At 38.5% G+C, this 18,101-nt stretch overlaps 1 pseudogene; it reads right to left on the reverse strand.

Annotated features, from left to right (window-relative positions):
- Window positions 1–11,402: 11,402 nt before the first annotated feature.
- Window positions 11,403–18,101, reverse strand: part of LOC143656836 (uncharacterized) — a 28,400-nt pseudogene continuing 21,701 nt past the window's right edge.

Raw genomic sequence — 18,101 nt, forward strand, 5'->3', positions numbered from 1 at the left:
CATTGTACATCCATGCCACTAATTCAATATCTATTTGTTGTTTATTTATTCACATATATGTATAGTGTAAGCATGTAAATGCACACACATGCCGGAATATGGGCACGTACACATTGTTTAATAAATCGATATTTTAGAGATGTAGAATAAGTATCACAAATTAATATAATTGATACAGAATAAAAATCATTTAGTATCTCAAAAACAAAAATTTGTTACTTTCAATAAAATGCTCAAGGGTTTCAACTTATTGATATTGTGCATAATTTTTTTCTTTTTTCTTGCGTACTATACGGTAGGGGTCGCATTTCATTCTTTTTTCATGTGACTATCCCATTATTGCAGCACCATTTGTTGATTTTTTTTTCCAGAAGTGCATGGGTCAGGAATCAAACCCAGGTCTCTCACATGGCAAGCAAGTATTCTACCACTGAACTACCCTTGCACCCCAATACTGTGCATAATTTTTAAGCAAAAGAAAACAGTTTAAAAATATACATCATGTCCAAAAATATCTTGTTGAAGACTTTGCCTAAAAGGTGAGATGTAATCAGGGGTATTGCAATATGTTTTAATTTTCTGGGAACAGAAATACCCATTATAAAGTGTAAATCCATCTTTTGATGAGAGTTCACAGTTTCAGGAATACATCATGTACTAAAGGAGGGGAAGGATTACCTTTATGAGCTCTTTAAAATAGATCAAATAACTGGCTAGCTTCCATGTAAGTTATAATCTTTTTGGTTGCAAATAACGGAAACTATATAAGTTAGCTTGAGTGAAAAGAGGTATTTATTACTAGAATACTAGGAATCAGTACCCCCCATAAAGTCAGAAAAGAGGGGCTCCTGCCTATGCTCCATGCTTTAGAATGGAGCTACCCAAAGGGTGACCATGGGCCAGTGACAGTTTAGAAACTATTTGTAACTCCATCGGCAACAGGAGAAATATGGAAACAAGAGTAAAGGTTAAGAAACTTGTGTAATAACTTGACATTGCCATAGCACCCAAACATTTGATTTTAAATTTTACAAAATTATTGTTCCACAATATTAGACATTATTTCTAATATCCATTATAAAATTTTAACAAACACACCTTTACCACATATAATTTTAAGGTGCATTGCTTCAGAAAAACCTATCTGGCCCTCTTCCAGCCATGCACTTCCCTTTAGAACAAGGAATCTGTGGGATCGAAGGAAAGTGTCCACCCAGATCCCTTAAGACCATGCTGCAAGTACTCAGGACCCCAGAGTTTTCTGCCTGAATGGCCCAAGCTAGCTTCCAGGCCTATGCTTACGGCTTCTCCAGGCCTCCTAAGGACAAGCTGGTGAGCACATCCCTCAACAAGAGAGGTAACCAAGGCTATTTGTGGAAGCTATTGACAGAACTTGGATGTTGAAACTGTGGGGTCCCAGTATGGAGCAGGCAATGGGAGGAGAGCAGAGAAAGGCTTCAGGCCAGAGACTTAGGGCAAGGGGCAAGCTCTCCCTCTGCCACCACATTCCAGCAATGAATACTGAAGAGACCAGGAGCTCTAAATTGGAACCTGGCTTCTTATAAAGGTATAAAGGTACATTTCTCCAGGGTCAATGCAGAACATATGTTGTTCTATCCTTTCCTGTGAGCTTGAGGTAACCTCTAAATATTTAGTCATATGGCAGATGGACCCACATACTCGTTCTTGCCCTAAGCTCTTCAAATGTCAGGGCCTGCCAGGAGTCTGATGGGAATTCAAGGGTAACGCTGTGGCTAAACCACGGGAAACGACTGGACTGAGGACTAGGAGGGAACCCAAGTAGTCCTCTCTCTCCATTTCTCGTTTGCATTTTTCTCCAGATGTTTGCTTTGTTCTTCTTCCTGTCTATAGACCGGTTTTCCACCTCTGGGTTCATAAGACAGAAAATGGCCATCTCCAAGAGCAGTCAAATTTGGGTTACATTGGCTCAAGAGTATAGCCAGGGTCAATGGAATCCCTTATCCATTTCCCAAGTTTCCAGGATCCCAACTTGGTGAGGTGTTCTCCCTGTTAACCAATTAACCATCAACTGGTTGGGGTGGGAATGTGAGACAAGTTGCGCAATGCTATCTTCTCCCATTGCAACCATGTAGATCAGATCCAGAAATTACGTCAGTTACGAGAAAAATGTGTGGGTAGGCGAAACAGAAGACATCCACTGCATTGTAATAGACAAATGCTAGGATGCTTTTAATTTACCTCTATCCAGATGTTATTCTTTAAAACCCAGATGAAATTCCATATCCTACTTGAAGTCTATGATAACAAATCCAACATTCATTCATTTACTTCTCCTCTTTTCGTATGTACCAGAGAATTTGACCATGAGCTCTGTATTCTTTTGTACTGTTCAATTTTGAATTTTATGTCTTTTATATGACTTTTATAGCACTCAGAGGGCCTAGTCTAGTACAGAGCACACGGTAGATGCTTAATATCCTCTTGTTGGTTAAATTAATCCCTGCAATATTCCATTAGGAAGAAGATAGACAAATATAAGAAAGTAAAACCAAAATGATTCACCATCACAGAGTAAAGCCAGCATATCTCTATATTAAGTAAACATGCTTAGTGTCCCAGACTCACTCCCCCTGTCCCAAATTGTAGCCAGTTTGGATTCCAGTTAACAGATGCCCTGCCTTCTAGCTACACTTTTCGCCCTACAGAGCTGGATTCAGTAAATCATTTTCACTCAGCCCATGTGCTACCAGAACTGACAAACCATAACTGCCAGGAAAGCTGCATATACCAAATTTCACAAAATACTCACTTTCTTGACTCAAAACAGGCAGAAACCAAGAAGTGCGAATTTGGAAGGTCTTCAGATCCAGAAGCTCCTAGTGGTATTGGAAGAGAGAGAACATCTTTTGTTTACTTATTTTTTACCACGGAAGTGGTGCCAAAGCAGTCATTATGACAACTTTACGTTCCACCCATCTCTAAAGAGGCAATCCCACCCCATCCTCATGGCTAGCCTCCCTTTCAGTTTGTTTGTTTATTATTTATTTAGTAAATCTTGAAATATGCTTCTATAAAGATTTAATGAGGAATAAAATATAACATTTATTGTAGTTCTAAGCAGTTGGAGGAGGGGCTAGAGGCCAGGGCCAGATATGTGCCATGTGGAAGAGAAGCTGGAACTATTTCCCCACCATGTGGAGAAGAGAAACTGGCAAAGCAACGAGGGCGAAGGTATTAACTGCCATGGGGAAGAAAATACTAATCCAAAAAGCTTCATAGATCATGGTCCCCAGTGGCAGCAGGCCTAAAGTCATTAAAAAGAAACAAAACCAAAATGGATCACACTCACGACATGCTACTAGGCTGAAGGAATTTCCATCCAGACAGGGCTGGGTTTCTGTTTAAAGCAAGACTTGAAATAAGAGTCCTACATGGACAAGAGCAGAAGGAGGCAAAGCTACCTTGAAAAGGGGGCTGGCAGTTACTTCTAAGACTTCAGGGATGAAACAAAAAAAAAAAAAAAAAAAAGAGAGAGATGCTCACCTGCCTTCAATAAAAAATTGACTTTTCCACCAGCTACATTTTTGTGTTTGTTTCCCAGAGTCCTGATGTTTGTCTGAGAGCTTGCGCTTTGCTGTTGAAACAAGGCCAAGAGAGGGAGTTTTGCAGGAAATGCTGTGGTAGCTGATCACATTCTCTTGCATGGGAGAAAAATCCTTGGAGTGGTCACATGCAAGGAAAAAAGGAAAAGCTATTTCCCTAAGTGACGGTATAGACGTAAAAATTAAATGAGGTCCTTTGAATAGGTTTATTAATGCAAAGAACATAGAAAAACGGAAAGTTTCAGAAAACATTTGCTGGGTGGGTTTTGCATGGGAATTGAAGGCTCCATCATAAAGAATATGGGCATAAGGTGGGGTGGAAGGGAATGTAGAGTGGAGAAAGAAGTAAAGAGAAGGAGAATAAAGGGAATGACAGATGATTAATTTTGCACCCTGGGAAATATGGAGAAGGAAGCATCCAGGAGGCATCATTACCACTCTGTGAGGGGTCAACACATTCAGATCCTTTCTGACTATGGCAGATGGGGTATGGACCATATCTGTACGCTCTTTCTACTTCAAAAGTCTTTCTCTTTCAAAACAGTACATTACTTCTTGCCCCCACCCCCACCCCGCCACTACTCTCCCTTCTTATTCCCTGCACACCTCTAACCATAGAGAAGGAGAGGCTTGAGGAGACAGCCTAACTCTGATCTGGCAAGGACAATTGAGCTCCACAACCCCACGGGGTGCCCATCACCTCTTTCTCCCCATTCAGGAACCTCGGATCTCGATTGAGCTTTAACAACTACTTCCCTGTGAGAAAAATAGGGTGAGATGAGGCCCTCAGGCATGAACCAATTTACCCCAAATCTACTCAACAGATAAAGAACTTCTGAAATAAGCCCTAGCACCAGCATTTAAAATTTAAATTTAATGTCCCTTCTACAGGACCAGCTTTCTGTAAAGAAGGGCTCAGTATCTCAGAAAAATCTCTGCTAGTTCATAAAAGATGGCTGAGAGAGGTAAGGAAATGCAGGCTTGAAGAAACCTTAAAAGAAGGAAATTGTAGGCATAATATCTCAGAAGGGAAGAGGTAGTGGCAAGAATGGTGTATCTTAGAAAAGAGAAACTGTGGGCTCTTGGAACTGTTTCAAACAAAATAAAGACAAAATTCAGCATCTTAGTTAGATAAGATTTGGGGAAGGATCTAAGAATTCATAGCTCTCTGGAGCAGAAGAAAACAAATAAGAGAAAGGCTAAAAAAATTTATCTCAGTCTATTCAGTACACAACTAAATAGATACCTAAAAATATTTGCCTTTATTTATTTATATGTCCCCTTTACCAAAAAAGAGTTGAAGGTAACTTATAAGAAAGTGTAAAATGCAGCAAGGTAAGTTTAAAACAAATAAGAAAAACTAGACTGAGAATAAAGGTAGGATAGCAAAACAGAAAGTTGGGGGGAGGGGTTAATCCCCAAAATACCAGCCACGGGAGGAAGTATTGCAGAGTAGTTAAAAGCATTTTGCTGTCAGACAAAACCCTGTTTGCTCTGTTATTTCTCTGTAAACTTGGGCAAGTTCACTGAAGCTTCAGTTTACCCCTCCGTAAAATGGAGTTTAAAAGAGCCTTTACTTGGGCCACGGTGGCTCAGCAGGCAAGAATACTTGCCTGCCATGCCAGAGGACCCGGGTTCGATTCCCGGTGCCTGCCCAGGTAAAAAAATTAAAAAAAAAAAAAAAAGAAGAAGAATAAAAAAGAGACTTTACTTAATGGCCTTCTTGTGAGGAATAAATGAGATGATTCTCAGAAGGCATTTATCACAGTATGTCAAAAAATAGTGCTCGGTAAATGAGCGTTTCTGTTGTAACCCATTCACTCTCTAAAAGAGACCCCCACAGTAGCTCTAAGCCTTTTAGCAACCAACGTGATTATAAAATTTATAGTGTCATAAAATTAAAACAGATTCCTCACTCCAGAAAAGCAAAATGATTTTTCCTGATTATGAAAGTAGATGAAGACGTTTCCCCTATAATCCTAAACAACAAAACACAATGAATTTAGATAAATATGGTAAAAAGGCTTTTTTTTTAAAAAACCCATTTCTCATTTAGGGTTCTAGCTTTATGCTGAAGTACACATTTAAAAAAAAGCAATCCTTCAGAGGGTTCATGATACATAATTCAGCTACAATATTCTCTAAAAGTCCCTTTTACTAGGGAAAGATTTTAGAGTTTTAGAAAGGTTTTGTTCGTTGTTTCCTGAGGTTTTTTTAACATAAGGTCCATAGGCTCCAATCTAAGTTCAAACTTCTGGGTATCTATGAACCCACTGATGTCAGGTGTAAAATCAGGTGTGTGTATGCATACACACACACATTTTTTTTTCAGGGAGATAATACATTGCCTTTATTAGATTCTCAATGGAGTCTGTGACCCCCATATGTCAAAACTCACTTTTGAAGAGAAATGGATAAAGTATATATGCTTCAAGTAGAAATTATTCAGTTAGTCTGGCCAGCCTCAAATCGGTAGGAAAAACTATGACATTAAAGCACCAGATGCACTGACTCAAGTGAGAATCCAAAAGCTCATTATACTTAGCAAAATTGTGGAAGTATATCCAGCAAACGAACAGATAAGGTGTGCTTTGGCCAAATTGTGGTTAACCGAGGCAGAAAATGGAAAATAAGGAATCATGAAAAATAAAATTTAGTTAAGATTAAGGCCATGTTTGTTATAATGGAGTAATGTCAATAAATACTTTAAGATTCTGAGTATTCATGCTTGAGTAGTAAAAACATATAATTATAGTTTTAATCAGTGTCCCACTTCCCAGTTCCTTCAGATCATATCAGAAATCATCTTCTCAATGAAGCCTTTACATAAAATAGAAATAGCCCTCCCCAAATAAACCCTGGCATTTCATATTCTCCTTCTGAGAATGTATTGTTTTCTAATACACTATTTTTACTTTTATCTTGTTCTTTGTCTGTTTTCCCAACTAGAATGTAACTTCCAAGAGGACAGAAGTTAGTTTATTGCGACATTGTTTACAATAGCTAAAAATTGGAAACAACCTAGATTTCTATCAGTAAGAGAGTAGAATAAATGATGGCAGGTCCATAATTGAGATATAATTTCTGATGTAAAAGATTAAATTAGAACTAGATGGCTAACACGAAACACTCTCCAGGAAATAATATTATGGCCCTACAGCTCCATAAAAATGAATATAAATGCATAAAAAAGTGTTCATACCAAGACAGAAGATTCTAATGTAGGGTGGTTAAAGAATTTTAGTTTTGGCTGTACTGTTTATATTTTTACAAAATAAATGTATTCATAGTACATCATTTTTAAATAAAGAAAGAAATACATTTATTTGATTCTTACAGAATCAAAATATAAATGCTAATTGGGTCTACAATTCGATCCTATAGCTAGTAGCAAGTTTGCTCTCCTCCGTATTCCCATGTGCTTTTTCCACTCTTCTCATGTTTCACCCACCAGTTCCTATATTTTTATTTATATGCACATCTTAGCAGTATGACATAGTGAGTATTACTTTAGCTGCTCAATGAAATGAATTATTTCATAGAAAAATCTAAGTTACTGGTTAATTCAAAAAGCCGTTGAAGGGGGTCCACGGGTGGTTCCAGGGTAGATTGAGCCCCTGTCATGCAGAAGACTCGGGTTCCATTCCCCACCCGCGCACCTAAAATTAAAAAGCAGTTGCAATCCTGAATCAGTGGCCTTTCTTCCCCAATTCCAGCTCCATCCCAGCAGCCTACTGTTCTCCAGTCCATGTATGAGGAGCATTCCGGGCGGCTTTACCTTCTGCTGCAGCTGTGGCCACCCAGCTCTCTCCTCCACTTCCTGCCCCTCGATGGGCTTCCTCACAGCACTTACCACCCTGTCTCAGTCAGAGCAAGTGTTTTGAGCAACTATCATGCACTTTGACCAGACACTTTGGGGGAGCTTGCTTATAAAGGGGTGTATTAAAGAGATCTGTTTCCTGATCTCTGGAGTTTGAAATGTAGAATTTCTATTTGTTTTCTTTTCCTCTCTAGATCACTGTCTCCAACTTATTTTGATTTCACACTCCAACTAGTAAACACATTGGAATTAATATTCCAAACAATGTGCTAATACGTTTGTTTATGGAAAAGAAAATTAAGTTTTTGCACTAAGTGAGAGCAATATAATTTAATATCTTTAAAAATATATATCTTGATCTAACCCTTTGTGATGCAGCAGTTTACTGATATTTTGTTCTCTTCATTTCAATATAGTACTTGTATATAAAATATATACATATATGTGTAGTACTTGTATTGCAAGTCTTAATTGCCACAGGTAAAAAAAAATTTCAAAAAAAATCTTTGGATGGAGCAAAGGTGATGGTGAAGTTATACAGAGTAGGTAGGGTTTAACAAATTATTATGATTGCCGAATCATTATAGTCTCCAATATCTTAGAGCAACTAGAAGTAAAAACCTAAAATTATGGAATTGCAACATATACCAAACTCTAAAATCTGTTCTATAACTAATGGTTGTGATGTGCTTTGAAATTCATTGCTTTTTGGTATATATGTTATTTTTCACCAAAAAGAAAAAAAAGCAATTGTGATGATAAATGTACAATTATATAATGATACTGTGAACCATTGATTGCACAATTTGGATGATTACATGGCATATGAATATTTAATGTATCAATAAAAAATAAATAATTAAAAGGAAATATCAAAAGAGAAGATGAAATTATAAAAGAGAAGATATGATTTCACAACTGAGTATGGCTCCTGAATCACTATATTGATATTTCTTTTAGTCTCTGGTGTCTTGGAGCAGCCAGAAGGAAAAACCTAAAATTATGCAACTGTAACCCATACCAAACTCTGAAATCTATTCCATAACTAAGTGTTGTGGTGTGCTTTGAAATTTATTGCTTTTTTGTATATATGTTATTCTTCACAATTAAAAAAAAATCAATGACAAAAACAAACCAAAAAAAAAAAACAAAACAATCTTTAGATGGAAAGGGAAGTATATTACTGATTGATTTACTTTCCCCATCCCATAAATAAACTATGCAAAAGTTGATTTTTTTAAAATTTGCCTAGTAAATATCCATTTTCCCCTATTTTCAACAGATATTTCTGGCTCTTCTCCCAGATAGTAGGATTGCATCCCCCTCCCCAATTTTGAAATCAGAAATGTCCATGTGACTTCTTTTGGCCAAAGATATGTGAACAAAAGTGACTTGCTCCACTTTGAGCAGAAGGCTTAGGTCCAGGGCTCAGTTCAACTCAGGTCTCTCCCTGTGCCGTGTGACCTCTAACGTTCCACACAGTGGCAGCTGCCTCAGGCTGCATTCATTGAGCAGGGTCCACAGCCAAAGTGACATGTGGTACCACTGGAAAGCAAGCCTTTGTTTTAGGCCATTGAAATTCAGGAGCATTTTTTTTTTTTAATTACCTCTTAAGTTAGTCTATCCTGAATGAATGGATTCTGGAAATCAAGTGGCCAATTATTAAACAGTTACCTCCCAGCCCCAAACTCACTCATCTACATTCTGCTTTGTGATCCTGGGCCTGCAATGTCATTTCTTCTGGTCCAACAGTCTACCCGCTGAATTCCGCCAGCACGGAGGGATACTCAAGGTGAGGAGGATGTGGGGCAGGGACGCTTGTTCCTTCCTGTTTGCTAACTTTTCCTGTTAGCATTATGTCAACAACAACCCTTCACCCTGGAGGTGGCAGAGGGTTCCAGCTCATTTGCAGCACTCCCAGAACCAGTCGCAGACTGTCCCATCAGAGACACCAGCTCCACTGCCCTCCTTAGAGGTCTGCGCTCCTATAAGCCCCTCCTCTGAGTTGCCGAAGCATCAGCACCAGCAGGCAACACCTAGCCCCACCACCCAAAGATGTGAGTTTCAACATCTCAGGACCTCTTTTCCCAGTTCTTATGTTACAATAGCCCTAATCCCTTGGCTTTGCTTCCTGGCCTATTTTCTCTGGGTTACTTCAAATACTGCTCTTCACTTTTTCAGTTCCACAAATCAGAAAAATGAATTCCCCATATTAAATGCTCGCTGTCAACATAACTGTAGCTTTGTTTACCTGTTAGGACTCTGACTGCTATATCAACACACATTCTTTTATATGGATATTTAGCTTAATCTATCCTTTACTCATATGGCCCTATATTTTTCCCAATCTTTATGGCCAAAAGGAAAATTTGAGCCAGTAAAGTCATCTCTTCTTTTCTTTCCTATGAAGGAAATTGCTTAATCTGGCAGTATTTATGCAGCAACCACTTCATGGAAGGCACTGAACCAGGGAGTTGGTGTGGGGGGAGCATTTCACATTCAGCCAAGTCCTATACCTTTAATTTCTAAAGGGTTCCAACACCAGAAATCACCTAACATGGTTCTGCTTTTGTTTTTTAAAGTAGATTCTTTGAAGAGAAACATAAATTACATCATCCACTTGGAACAAAACCTACTTCCAGACTGTTTTTTCTTTTTTAATCCCACTGATATTTAATAGTTAGAATAAGCAAATTCATGGACTCAGAAACTAGAATACAGGTTACCAGGGGCTAGGATGGGGATGGAAATAGGGAGTCAATGCTCAAATTGAACAAAGTTTCTATTAGTATTGATGGATAAGTTTTGTTAATGGATGGTTGATGATGGTTGCACAACACTGTAGAAATAATTAACAGCCTGAATTAGATATTTTGAATGTAAAAGGGAAATTTTTAGGTTGACTATATACTACTAGAATAAATTTTTTTAAATAGGACTGAACAATAGAGTGAGCCCTAATGGAAACCATATAGTATAGTTAATAGTAAAGTATAAAAATGTCCTTTCATTGACTGTAACAAATGTACCACACTAATTCAAGGTGATAACAAGATGATATATGGGTACTCTATTTTATGCATGAATTTTCTTGCATAAGAAACTTTAACAAAATAAGCCATAACTCAGTGAGATACTGCTAGCTAAAAAAATTAAAAAGACTGACCATACCAAGGATTAACAAGGAGATGGTAAAATTGGAACCTTCATACATAGTTGATGGGCATGCAAGCAGGAGTAGTCATTTTAGATATCCCTGGAGCACTTTCTTTAAAATTAAACAACTCATCTACTTTATGACTTGGACATTGTTTTCTGACTTAGTAAAAGAAGAGGAATGAAACATGTTCATATAAAAAGTTATATTCAAATGTTCAAAATAGCTTTATTTCCCATAGCCAAAAGTCCACAGATCAACGGATAAACATATAGCACTAAATCCAAAGAATAGAATACTACTCAATAATAAAAACAGTTAATTACTCATATAAGCATCACAGGAGAACCCCACAAGAGAAGGGAGCCAGAAGACAAAAACCAACCACTTTATAATTGATTTTTATCATAGGAGATTACAGAAAATGCCAAATAATCTACTGTAGATTATAAAATGGGATAAGAGGGGGAGCAAGGGTAGTTCATTGGTAGAATTCTCACCTGCCATGCAGGAGACCTGGGTTTAATTCCTGGTCCATGCACTTCTCAAAAAACAAACAAGCAAAACAAACAAAAACCAAAACAAGCAAAAATTCAACAAATGTTGTTCCAATAATGGGATACTCACATGGAAAAAGAATGAAATGCGACCCTGCCATATAGAATACAAAAAAAAAAAAAAAAGGCATGAGGCACATATTTAGATGACCAAAATGTTCATTATCATTATTATATTCATGATTTCATGGTTTATATGTACATAAGCTAATCAAATTGTACACATTAAATATAAGTACTTTATTGCCATGCCAATTACATTTTAATAAAGGTTTAAAAATGGCTCAAAAAAAATCTGAGATCTTACACTCTTCTTGGGAAATCAGATTTGGCAACCCCTCATTGACTCCATCATCACTCTCCTCACGCTCTGGGAGGGGCGGCACGTATTCGCGAGTAACTAATGTCATTTCCACCTGAGTCACCAGAAATGATGGCTGGGTCACAAAAGCCACATCCCTGAACAATGGGATTTCTTTTTTCTCTGTCTTCCTTTTCCTGCCTGTGAAGAAATGCCCTGTGGTAAAAAGCCCAGATAGGCTACAGAAATCCACAAAAGCTTAAGACTACTTTCTCTTTCTGTAACAATGACCACAGTTTCAAAAGATACACAGTTCTGGAGGTCCTGAGAATCTCTTTATCAATTAAGTTTACCCCTGGCCCTTTGGAGTCTTGAAACTAGTTAAAACTAGCATACTAAACTCTGGGCATGAAAACATATGGTCCTACTTTTCTGAAGAGTGCTTGGAAAACTATTGCTTTTTTTTATTTATTTCTTTGCTTTGTATATATGTCATACTATACAATAAAAAAAGTTTAAAAACACAAAACAAAACATATGGTCCTTGCAGGATCTTGAGAAGAGATTTCCCTCCACAGTCCTGTGATATACCTCGTGAACAAGGGAAAAACTTCATGTTGTTCGCAAAAACACAGGAGATTTCAACAAACAACTGCCCCCTCCTCAGGCAGAAGAGTCTTTCTGTGAAGACGGAGCCCACAGAAAACCCGTCACAGATAAGGACCAGAAAGCCTTTCGGTCTTTCCTAGGACAGCTTGCACGGGAATGCAAATCGGGCCAAACCTGGGAGAGAGCTATTTTCTGCCTTTATACTCTACTATCTGAGCCACACAAAGTTTAGAATCCCCACAAATGCTCTTTACCGCCCCCACTCCTCACTCCCACTTCAATGCTGGCAAAACTCAGTTTTGTTTTCAATAACCTTATGCAGAGAATAGGGCCCTCGAGTTTAAAAGGACTTAAACAGAAAGAACTTTATAATTAAATAAAGCAGAGCAGTGCTGACAGGCAGTTCCCTGGTTGTTGACTTGGAGGCTAGAAAATTTATCACAAGAATCACATGGGATCCATAATGTCCTTGAAAAAGTTCATCCTCTGCAAGCTGCTGGCGGAACATAGGTCAGGTCTTCTGGGCCAAAACTGGGTCAGGCTCATACCCTAAGTGTTAAGATCTCCACCAGGACCCAGGCTACATATGATACCCTCCAATAAAAGGGTGAGCTGCAAAGTCTGAAAGTGAGCACGTTGGGGTGAGTGACGCACTGTGTGGACCTTCCAGGTTTCAGAGGTAAAGTGGCTTATGCCACATACACTGGCAGTAGCATGACCTAGGCAGGTCAGAAAGTGCAATGCAGCTGCCTAAAGCTTTGCACGTATCTGGAATGTGTCAGGAATTTCCCCATTGTGGTTGTGAAGATGTATGGGGTTCAATTCAGATAGATGGCACCCTCACATAGACTCTGGCCCCTTGTTGTTATGCTGAACAAGAAAATAACCCATTTTCTACACACCTAAGTCTTCTCCAGTGTGAATTCTCTGTAGCTGAAGGAACCTGAAGCTCTGTCTAACGGATTTTCCACAATCACTACAATCCTTTTTCATTCTGAATTCTCTGGTGTCAAGTGAGGGCAAATCTTTGGTGAAGTGCTTTCTCACACTGGCTGCATTGTTAAGACCTTATTCCCTTGTGACTTCTCCAGTGCTGGATGGTTGGAGTTGTGGCTAAAGGATTTCCCAAAATCAATGCAGTTATAAGGCCTTTCATGGGTGTGAACTCTCCAGTGTTGAGTAAAGCCAGATCCTTGGCGAAAGAATTTCCCACATTCTTTGCACTCATAAGGCCTTGATCCGGGGTGAATTCTGCAGTCTTGCACGAAGTTGGATTTGCAGTTAAAGGATTTCCCACAATCGCTTCACTCCTAAGGCCTTTCATGAGTGTAAACCTTCAGGTGTCCCTTGAGGACAGAACTTTGAATAAAGGATTTCCCACATTCACTGGGGTTCTTTCTCCAGTGTGAATCTTGCAGTGTTGAAAGAGGCCAGATATATGCTTGAAGGATTTCCCACTTTCATTACACTCATAAGGCCTATCTCCAGTGTGAACTCTTCAACGCTGAATGAGAGTGGAGTTGTGAGTAAAGAACTTTCCATATTCACTGCATCCATTACTGGTTTTCACATGAAACCTTCCACCAGTAAGAAGTCTCCAGTGTTCAATAAGGTCAAAGATTTGACTAAAGAATTCTCCATATTTACTACTTATACAAACTTTCTCCAGTGTGCATTTGCAGATGCTGAACAAAGCTAAATTTGCAAGTGAAGGCTGTCTCAAGTTTGCTACACTCATAAAGCTCTTCTCCAGGACAGACTGTCTGGTGCTGAACAGGGCCGTGTTTGGAGCTAGAACCTTTCCCACATTCATCCCATTGCAATATCTCTTGTCTGTAGAAAACGCTTCTACCACACTCCATGCTATTATATAGATTTTCACTGTTGGGAGTGGACTGCTGCTGTAGTAGGGCCAAGGTGGCTAAGAAGTTCTTTCCAACCTCCTCAAAGGAAAAGGCAGATTCCATATGTTTTCCTAACACATTCCTAACACATGGAATCTGCAGTTCTTTCCAGACAAGGCCCTGCCTAGGTACCATTTTAAAGGTTTCTATTCACTGTAATGCTGGTGAAGGTTTGTAATGAACCAGAAGCCCATTACACATGCCTCATCTAAGTAAGGTTTCTGCCCAGGGCATGTGCTAGTGCTCAGTCAAGTGCAAAATGTCTTTCAAAACTGGGATACATATCTCACAGTGGTTAGTCTTATGGGTTGATGGACTAGATTTTGGAGTCCTAACCCATAACAGTTCTTCTAACGGAAATATTCTGCCCAGAATTTGCCTCCTTATTCTCTGTTCCATGCCAACACCCCAGTAAGGCTGAAAATGCAAAGTCTTCCAGCATCACACCACAGTACAGGAGCCTCTGATCCTCATTAAGGAGCCGCCATTCCTCCTGGGAGAAGTAAAGGGCCATATCCTCAAGGGTCACAGAGCTCTGAGCTGTGCGCCTTGGCACGCCACCACCATCAGAGCCAGTGGACAGAATGGGACCAGGAGCAGCTGGTGACAGGTACTCTGCAGGTCTACCACTGGTCCTCACATGCTCTGTGCAGGATGTATAATGTTTCCTTGGGTTCCTTCCAGCTCACCTCACATAAGATCCAACCCTGCATTCCTAAAGCTCTAATAGCATGGACAGCCAACCAGTAGCTAAAATGACCCCAGGCTGTTTCTTAAAGAAAGCTCTAACTCACTCCTTAATTTGCCATTTGCTCCTATTGAAGGCACCAGTCAAGTAATGAAAATGCAAGGTCTTTGCTTTTTGTTGTACAAAGAAAAAAAATAGTTTGATTTTAAAATAGGAAATTCTAATTCCTAGCAAAAAACTCAATCAAGCTGCTGTGGGTAAGGTTTCAAAAACCTTTATTGTGCAGATATAGTTACCAAGAAGATCCCCTTATCTCCTTCAAGTTTGCTATTGACTGTTCTTTGGCTCTTGAAATACAAAGCATAACTTACGTAATATGGAAAGTAAATGTCATTTTTAACCAGCATCTCATACCATAGCTATGAGCCACTCATCAGGAAATTGAACTAAGAATTCTAACAAGTGGCTTGTTAGTGAAGAATGTCCTGATTGAGGTATGGAGCAGGGATGTCACTTTTTACCCTGTCCTCTGAGGATGATAAGTAAGGAGGACAAAATGAGTGCAGCCCTCCTGGGTCTCCCCTTAAGAGTTTAAAAGCACAATATTGATTTTGAGTTACCCTGCTTCAACTTAGCTTTGCTCTCATGATATTTTTATTCCCTTGTAGATTCCTGGGTCCATTTGTTGCAGATTTTAAAAAGTAAATCACTGGTGAATTTGTGGTGTGCCCATGTAACATTTCTGCACCTAAAAATATGGTCAATTGACACCTTAAAGGTTTCCAAGCAGCTCTAACTCTTAGTGACATCTCTAGTTGCATCCCCAGTATGTTCAAAACAGATAAAGTGGATGAATTGATTTTAGTTGTATAAAACCCTTGACAAAAATCTCTTTGTGGCCATCCATGCAGTCTCTTGATGATTCTTAAAGGATTTGCTTATACCACAAATGTGATCCTTCCACTCTTTTCATTTTATTTTTCAACTGGGTCCACAGTGAATTTCCTGAGACCAACAGGTCAACTACAGAAAATTCTTAGGTTCCTAGCAGTAGCCATAGATTCTACTAATACGTATTGAGACAACACTAGAGTTACAACTCAAATGATTATCAATATTATCAATACGGCTTTGAAATGTACTAATGAGAATTCTTAAATTCTAACTGCTCTTCCCCTTCCCCCCAAAATTCTAACTGCTACTTCAATATTCCCAACTAAACTTTCTTCTATCATACCTGAGATTTTTGTACTAAATTCTGACTAATGAAAGCTGAAAAAGAAAGATATTAATATTCATTCTAAATGAATTTTAGATACTCTTCCTTGGACCTCTTGGGAAGAAAGAGAAAGAATTTACATTAGGGATAAGTATAAATTATGAATCTCCACTTAAGTTTTTCTGAAAGAATTTCTTAGCTTTATTAATAGTTTCCTAAGTGTACATCCAGTGAACTCCTCTTTTTCTGAGTTTGCAAAGAAGAAGCTTTTTCTGTGTTTGCAAAGAAGAAGCTATTTCTATCTGACAGAATGGATCTCAGCTTCTTCATGTGCAGAGGGAAGTCTGGGGAGTCTCCAAAATGTTTTGATTTAGACCCCAAAGGAGGAGGATTGCACTTAGCTGTGCATAGAGATGTAGATGACCTTGGTTAATTTACTTCCACTTCAGCTTTCTTGTACCTGTGGATTTTCATCTATAAAATGAATGCTACTATATTCCTGAGAAACAACTATTTCTCCACAGAGAGGTTACTAAAGTCTGTGAATAGGTAGGAATCCTTTTATCCAACAAATGCATATTGAGATGCCTATGCAAGAGGCTGTGTTTAAAGAGGTGAGCAAGGTACAGTTCATGGTGAGAGGCAGGCAAAGAAACCAATGGCCAAAACACAAAAGATGTGAAGAGAGAAACAGGAGACTCCAAATTCAACCAAGAGAGGGGGATGTCAGCAAAGGCTTCCAAAAGAGGTGGCATTTGAACCAAATATGAACAATGGGTAGGTGTTCACAAGGAAGAAGAATGGAGGACCAGCTACATGGCTAAAAGGCCGTGTAGCCCCTGAGGAATAACCCCATGCTGGGCTAAAATTCCTTGGAAGCTGGAGAGTGAGAGGGAAATGGGCAGAGACATAGACAGTCACATCACAGAGGGCCTGGGAGATCAACCAAGCACTTTGACTTTTATCCTAAGGATCATGGAAGACCACTGAAGAAATTTAATCAGGGGAGTGGAAAAATCAGGCTTGCAATATAGAAAAGAGGACTCTGGCATTAACGTGGGCAATGGACTTAAAGAATGACACAGAGAGATGACTTAAAAGCCCTTACCTGTAGTTGAGGGAAAAATGGTAACTCATGCCTATCTTATGAATTTCTTCATTTACCTAATTATTTAAATAATAACATTTCTCATTAAGAACTAATTCCCTAGGAAATTGAGTACTCTTATAATAAGAGCTCACTGAGGTCTTACTATTACCTGGTTTGACGTGGTATAGTATGGTATTGTACTGGGTTATGGGAAGATTATATATATATATAATATACACACATACATATTATACATACTGTATACATATGATTTAGACATAGATATCTATGCCATACATAGAACTTTTGAAAAGTTTATTATGACTAAATTATGAAGCACATAAACTCGATAAGAAGTCAATGATGAATAAATTATACAGATAAAGAACAGAAGAAAATGCCTCAAAATAACAAAATAAATTAGAGATAAAATAATTCAGAAAATTCCTCCTGGAGGGAGAGTCTTAAAAGCCAAAAAGCATATGGATAAGCCAAAAGGAAACTGTGTTTGCTTTTTGAACTTGGATTTCAAAGCAGGTTTTTACTTTCTTCAAGTATCATGAAATGAACCAACACTGAACAGTGGTTAAATTGGGAATACAAGAACAATAATAGGCCCAAATTGTGAAATTCTTCATTTTAAAGAAATGTTTAAAATTTTAACTCCATGTAAGAAAACATGTACAGTGCAAACTTTTTTGACTCCAACGTTAACACGTTAGTAACTGGCCATTTATGGAGACTAATAAAGATTCTCCCCAAAATATCCACAGCACTGAATGTCAACATTCTGGCAATAAACAATATCAATAGAGTTCTGTGCCATCCTGAACTTGTTCTTAATCCAAAAAGAAAGTGATTCATTTTTGCCCTTTAGGAAACAAGAGCAGTTTTCGTATTGCGTATTCTTGGCTGCATTATGGACCATCTGTCAGATATACATCCTTCAGTGCTAGCAATAATACCAGAGTAAAATATGCTGTGTGTTTGTGGACAATATAGGTGACAGGCATAATCTTGTTAGGAAGAGATACCTTCACATAGTTTATTATCCTTGTCTCTTAATGGCATTTTGAAAATTCATCCCCTCCTATATATCCAACTACTTCCTTTTGGGGGTTAAGATTATAATCCTTTGACAACTTTATAGTTCTGTTTTCTTGACACATGAC

The sequence above is a fragment of the Tamandua tetradactyla genome, chromosome 15, assembly GCF_023851605.1.
Source record: "Tamandua tetradactyla isolate mTamTet1 chromosome 15, mTamTet1.pri, whole genome shotgun sequence".
Taxonomy (NCBI): Eukaryota; Metazoa; Chordata; class Mammalia; order Pilosa; family Myrmecophagidae; genus Tamandua; species Tamandua tetradactyla.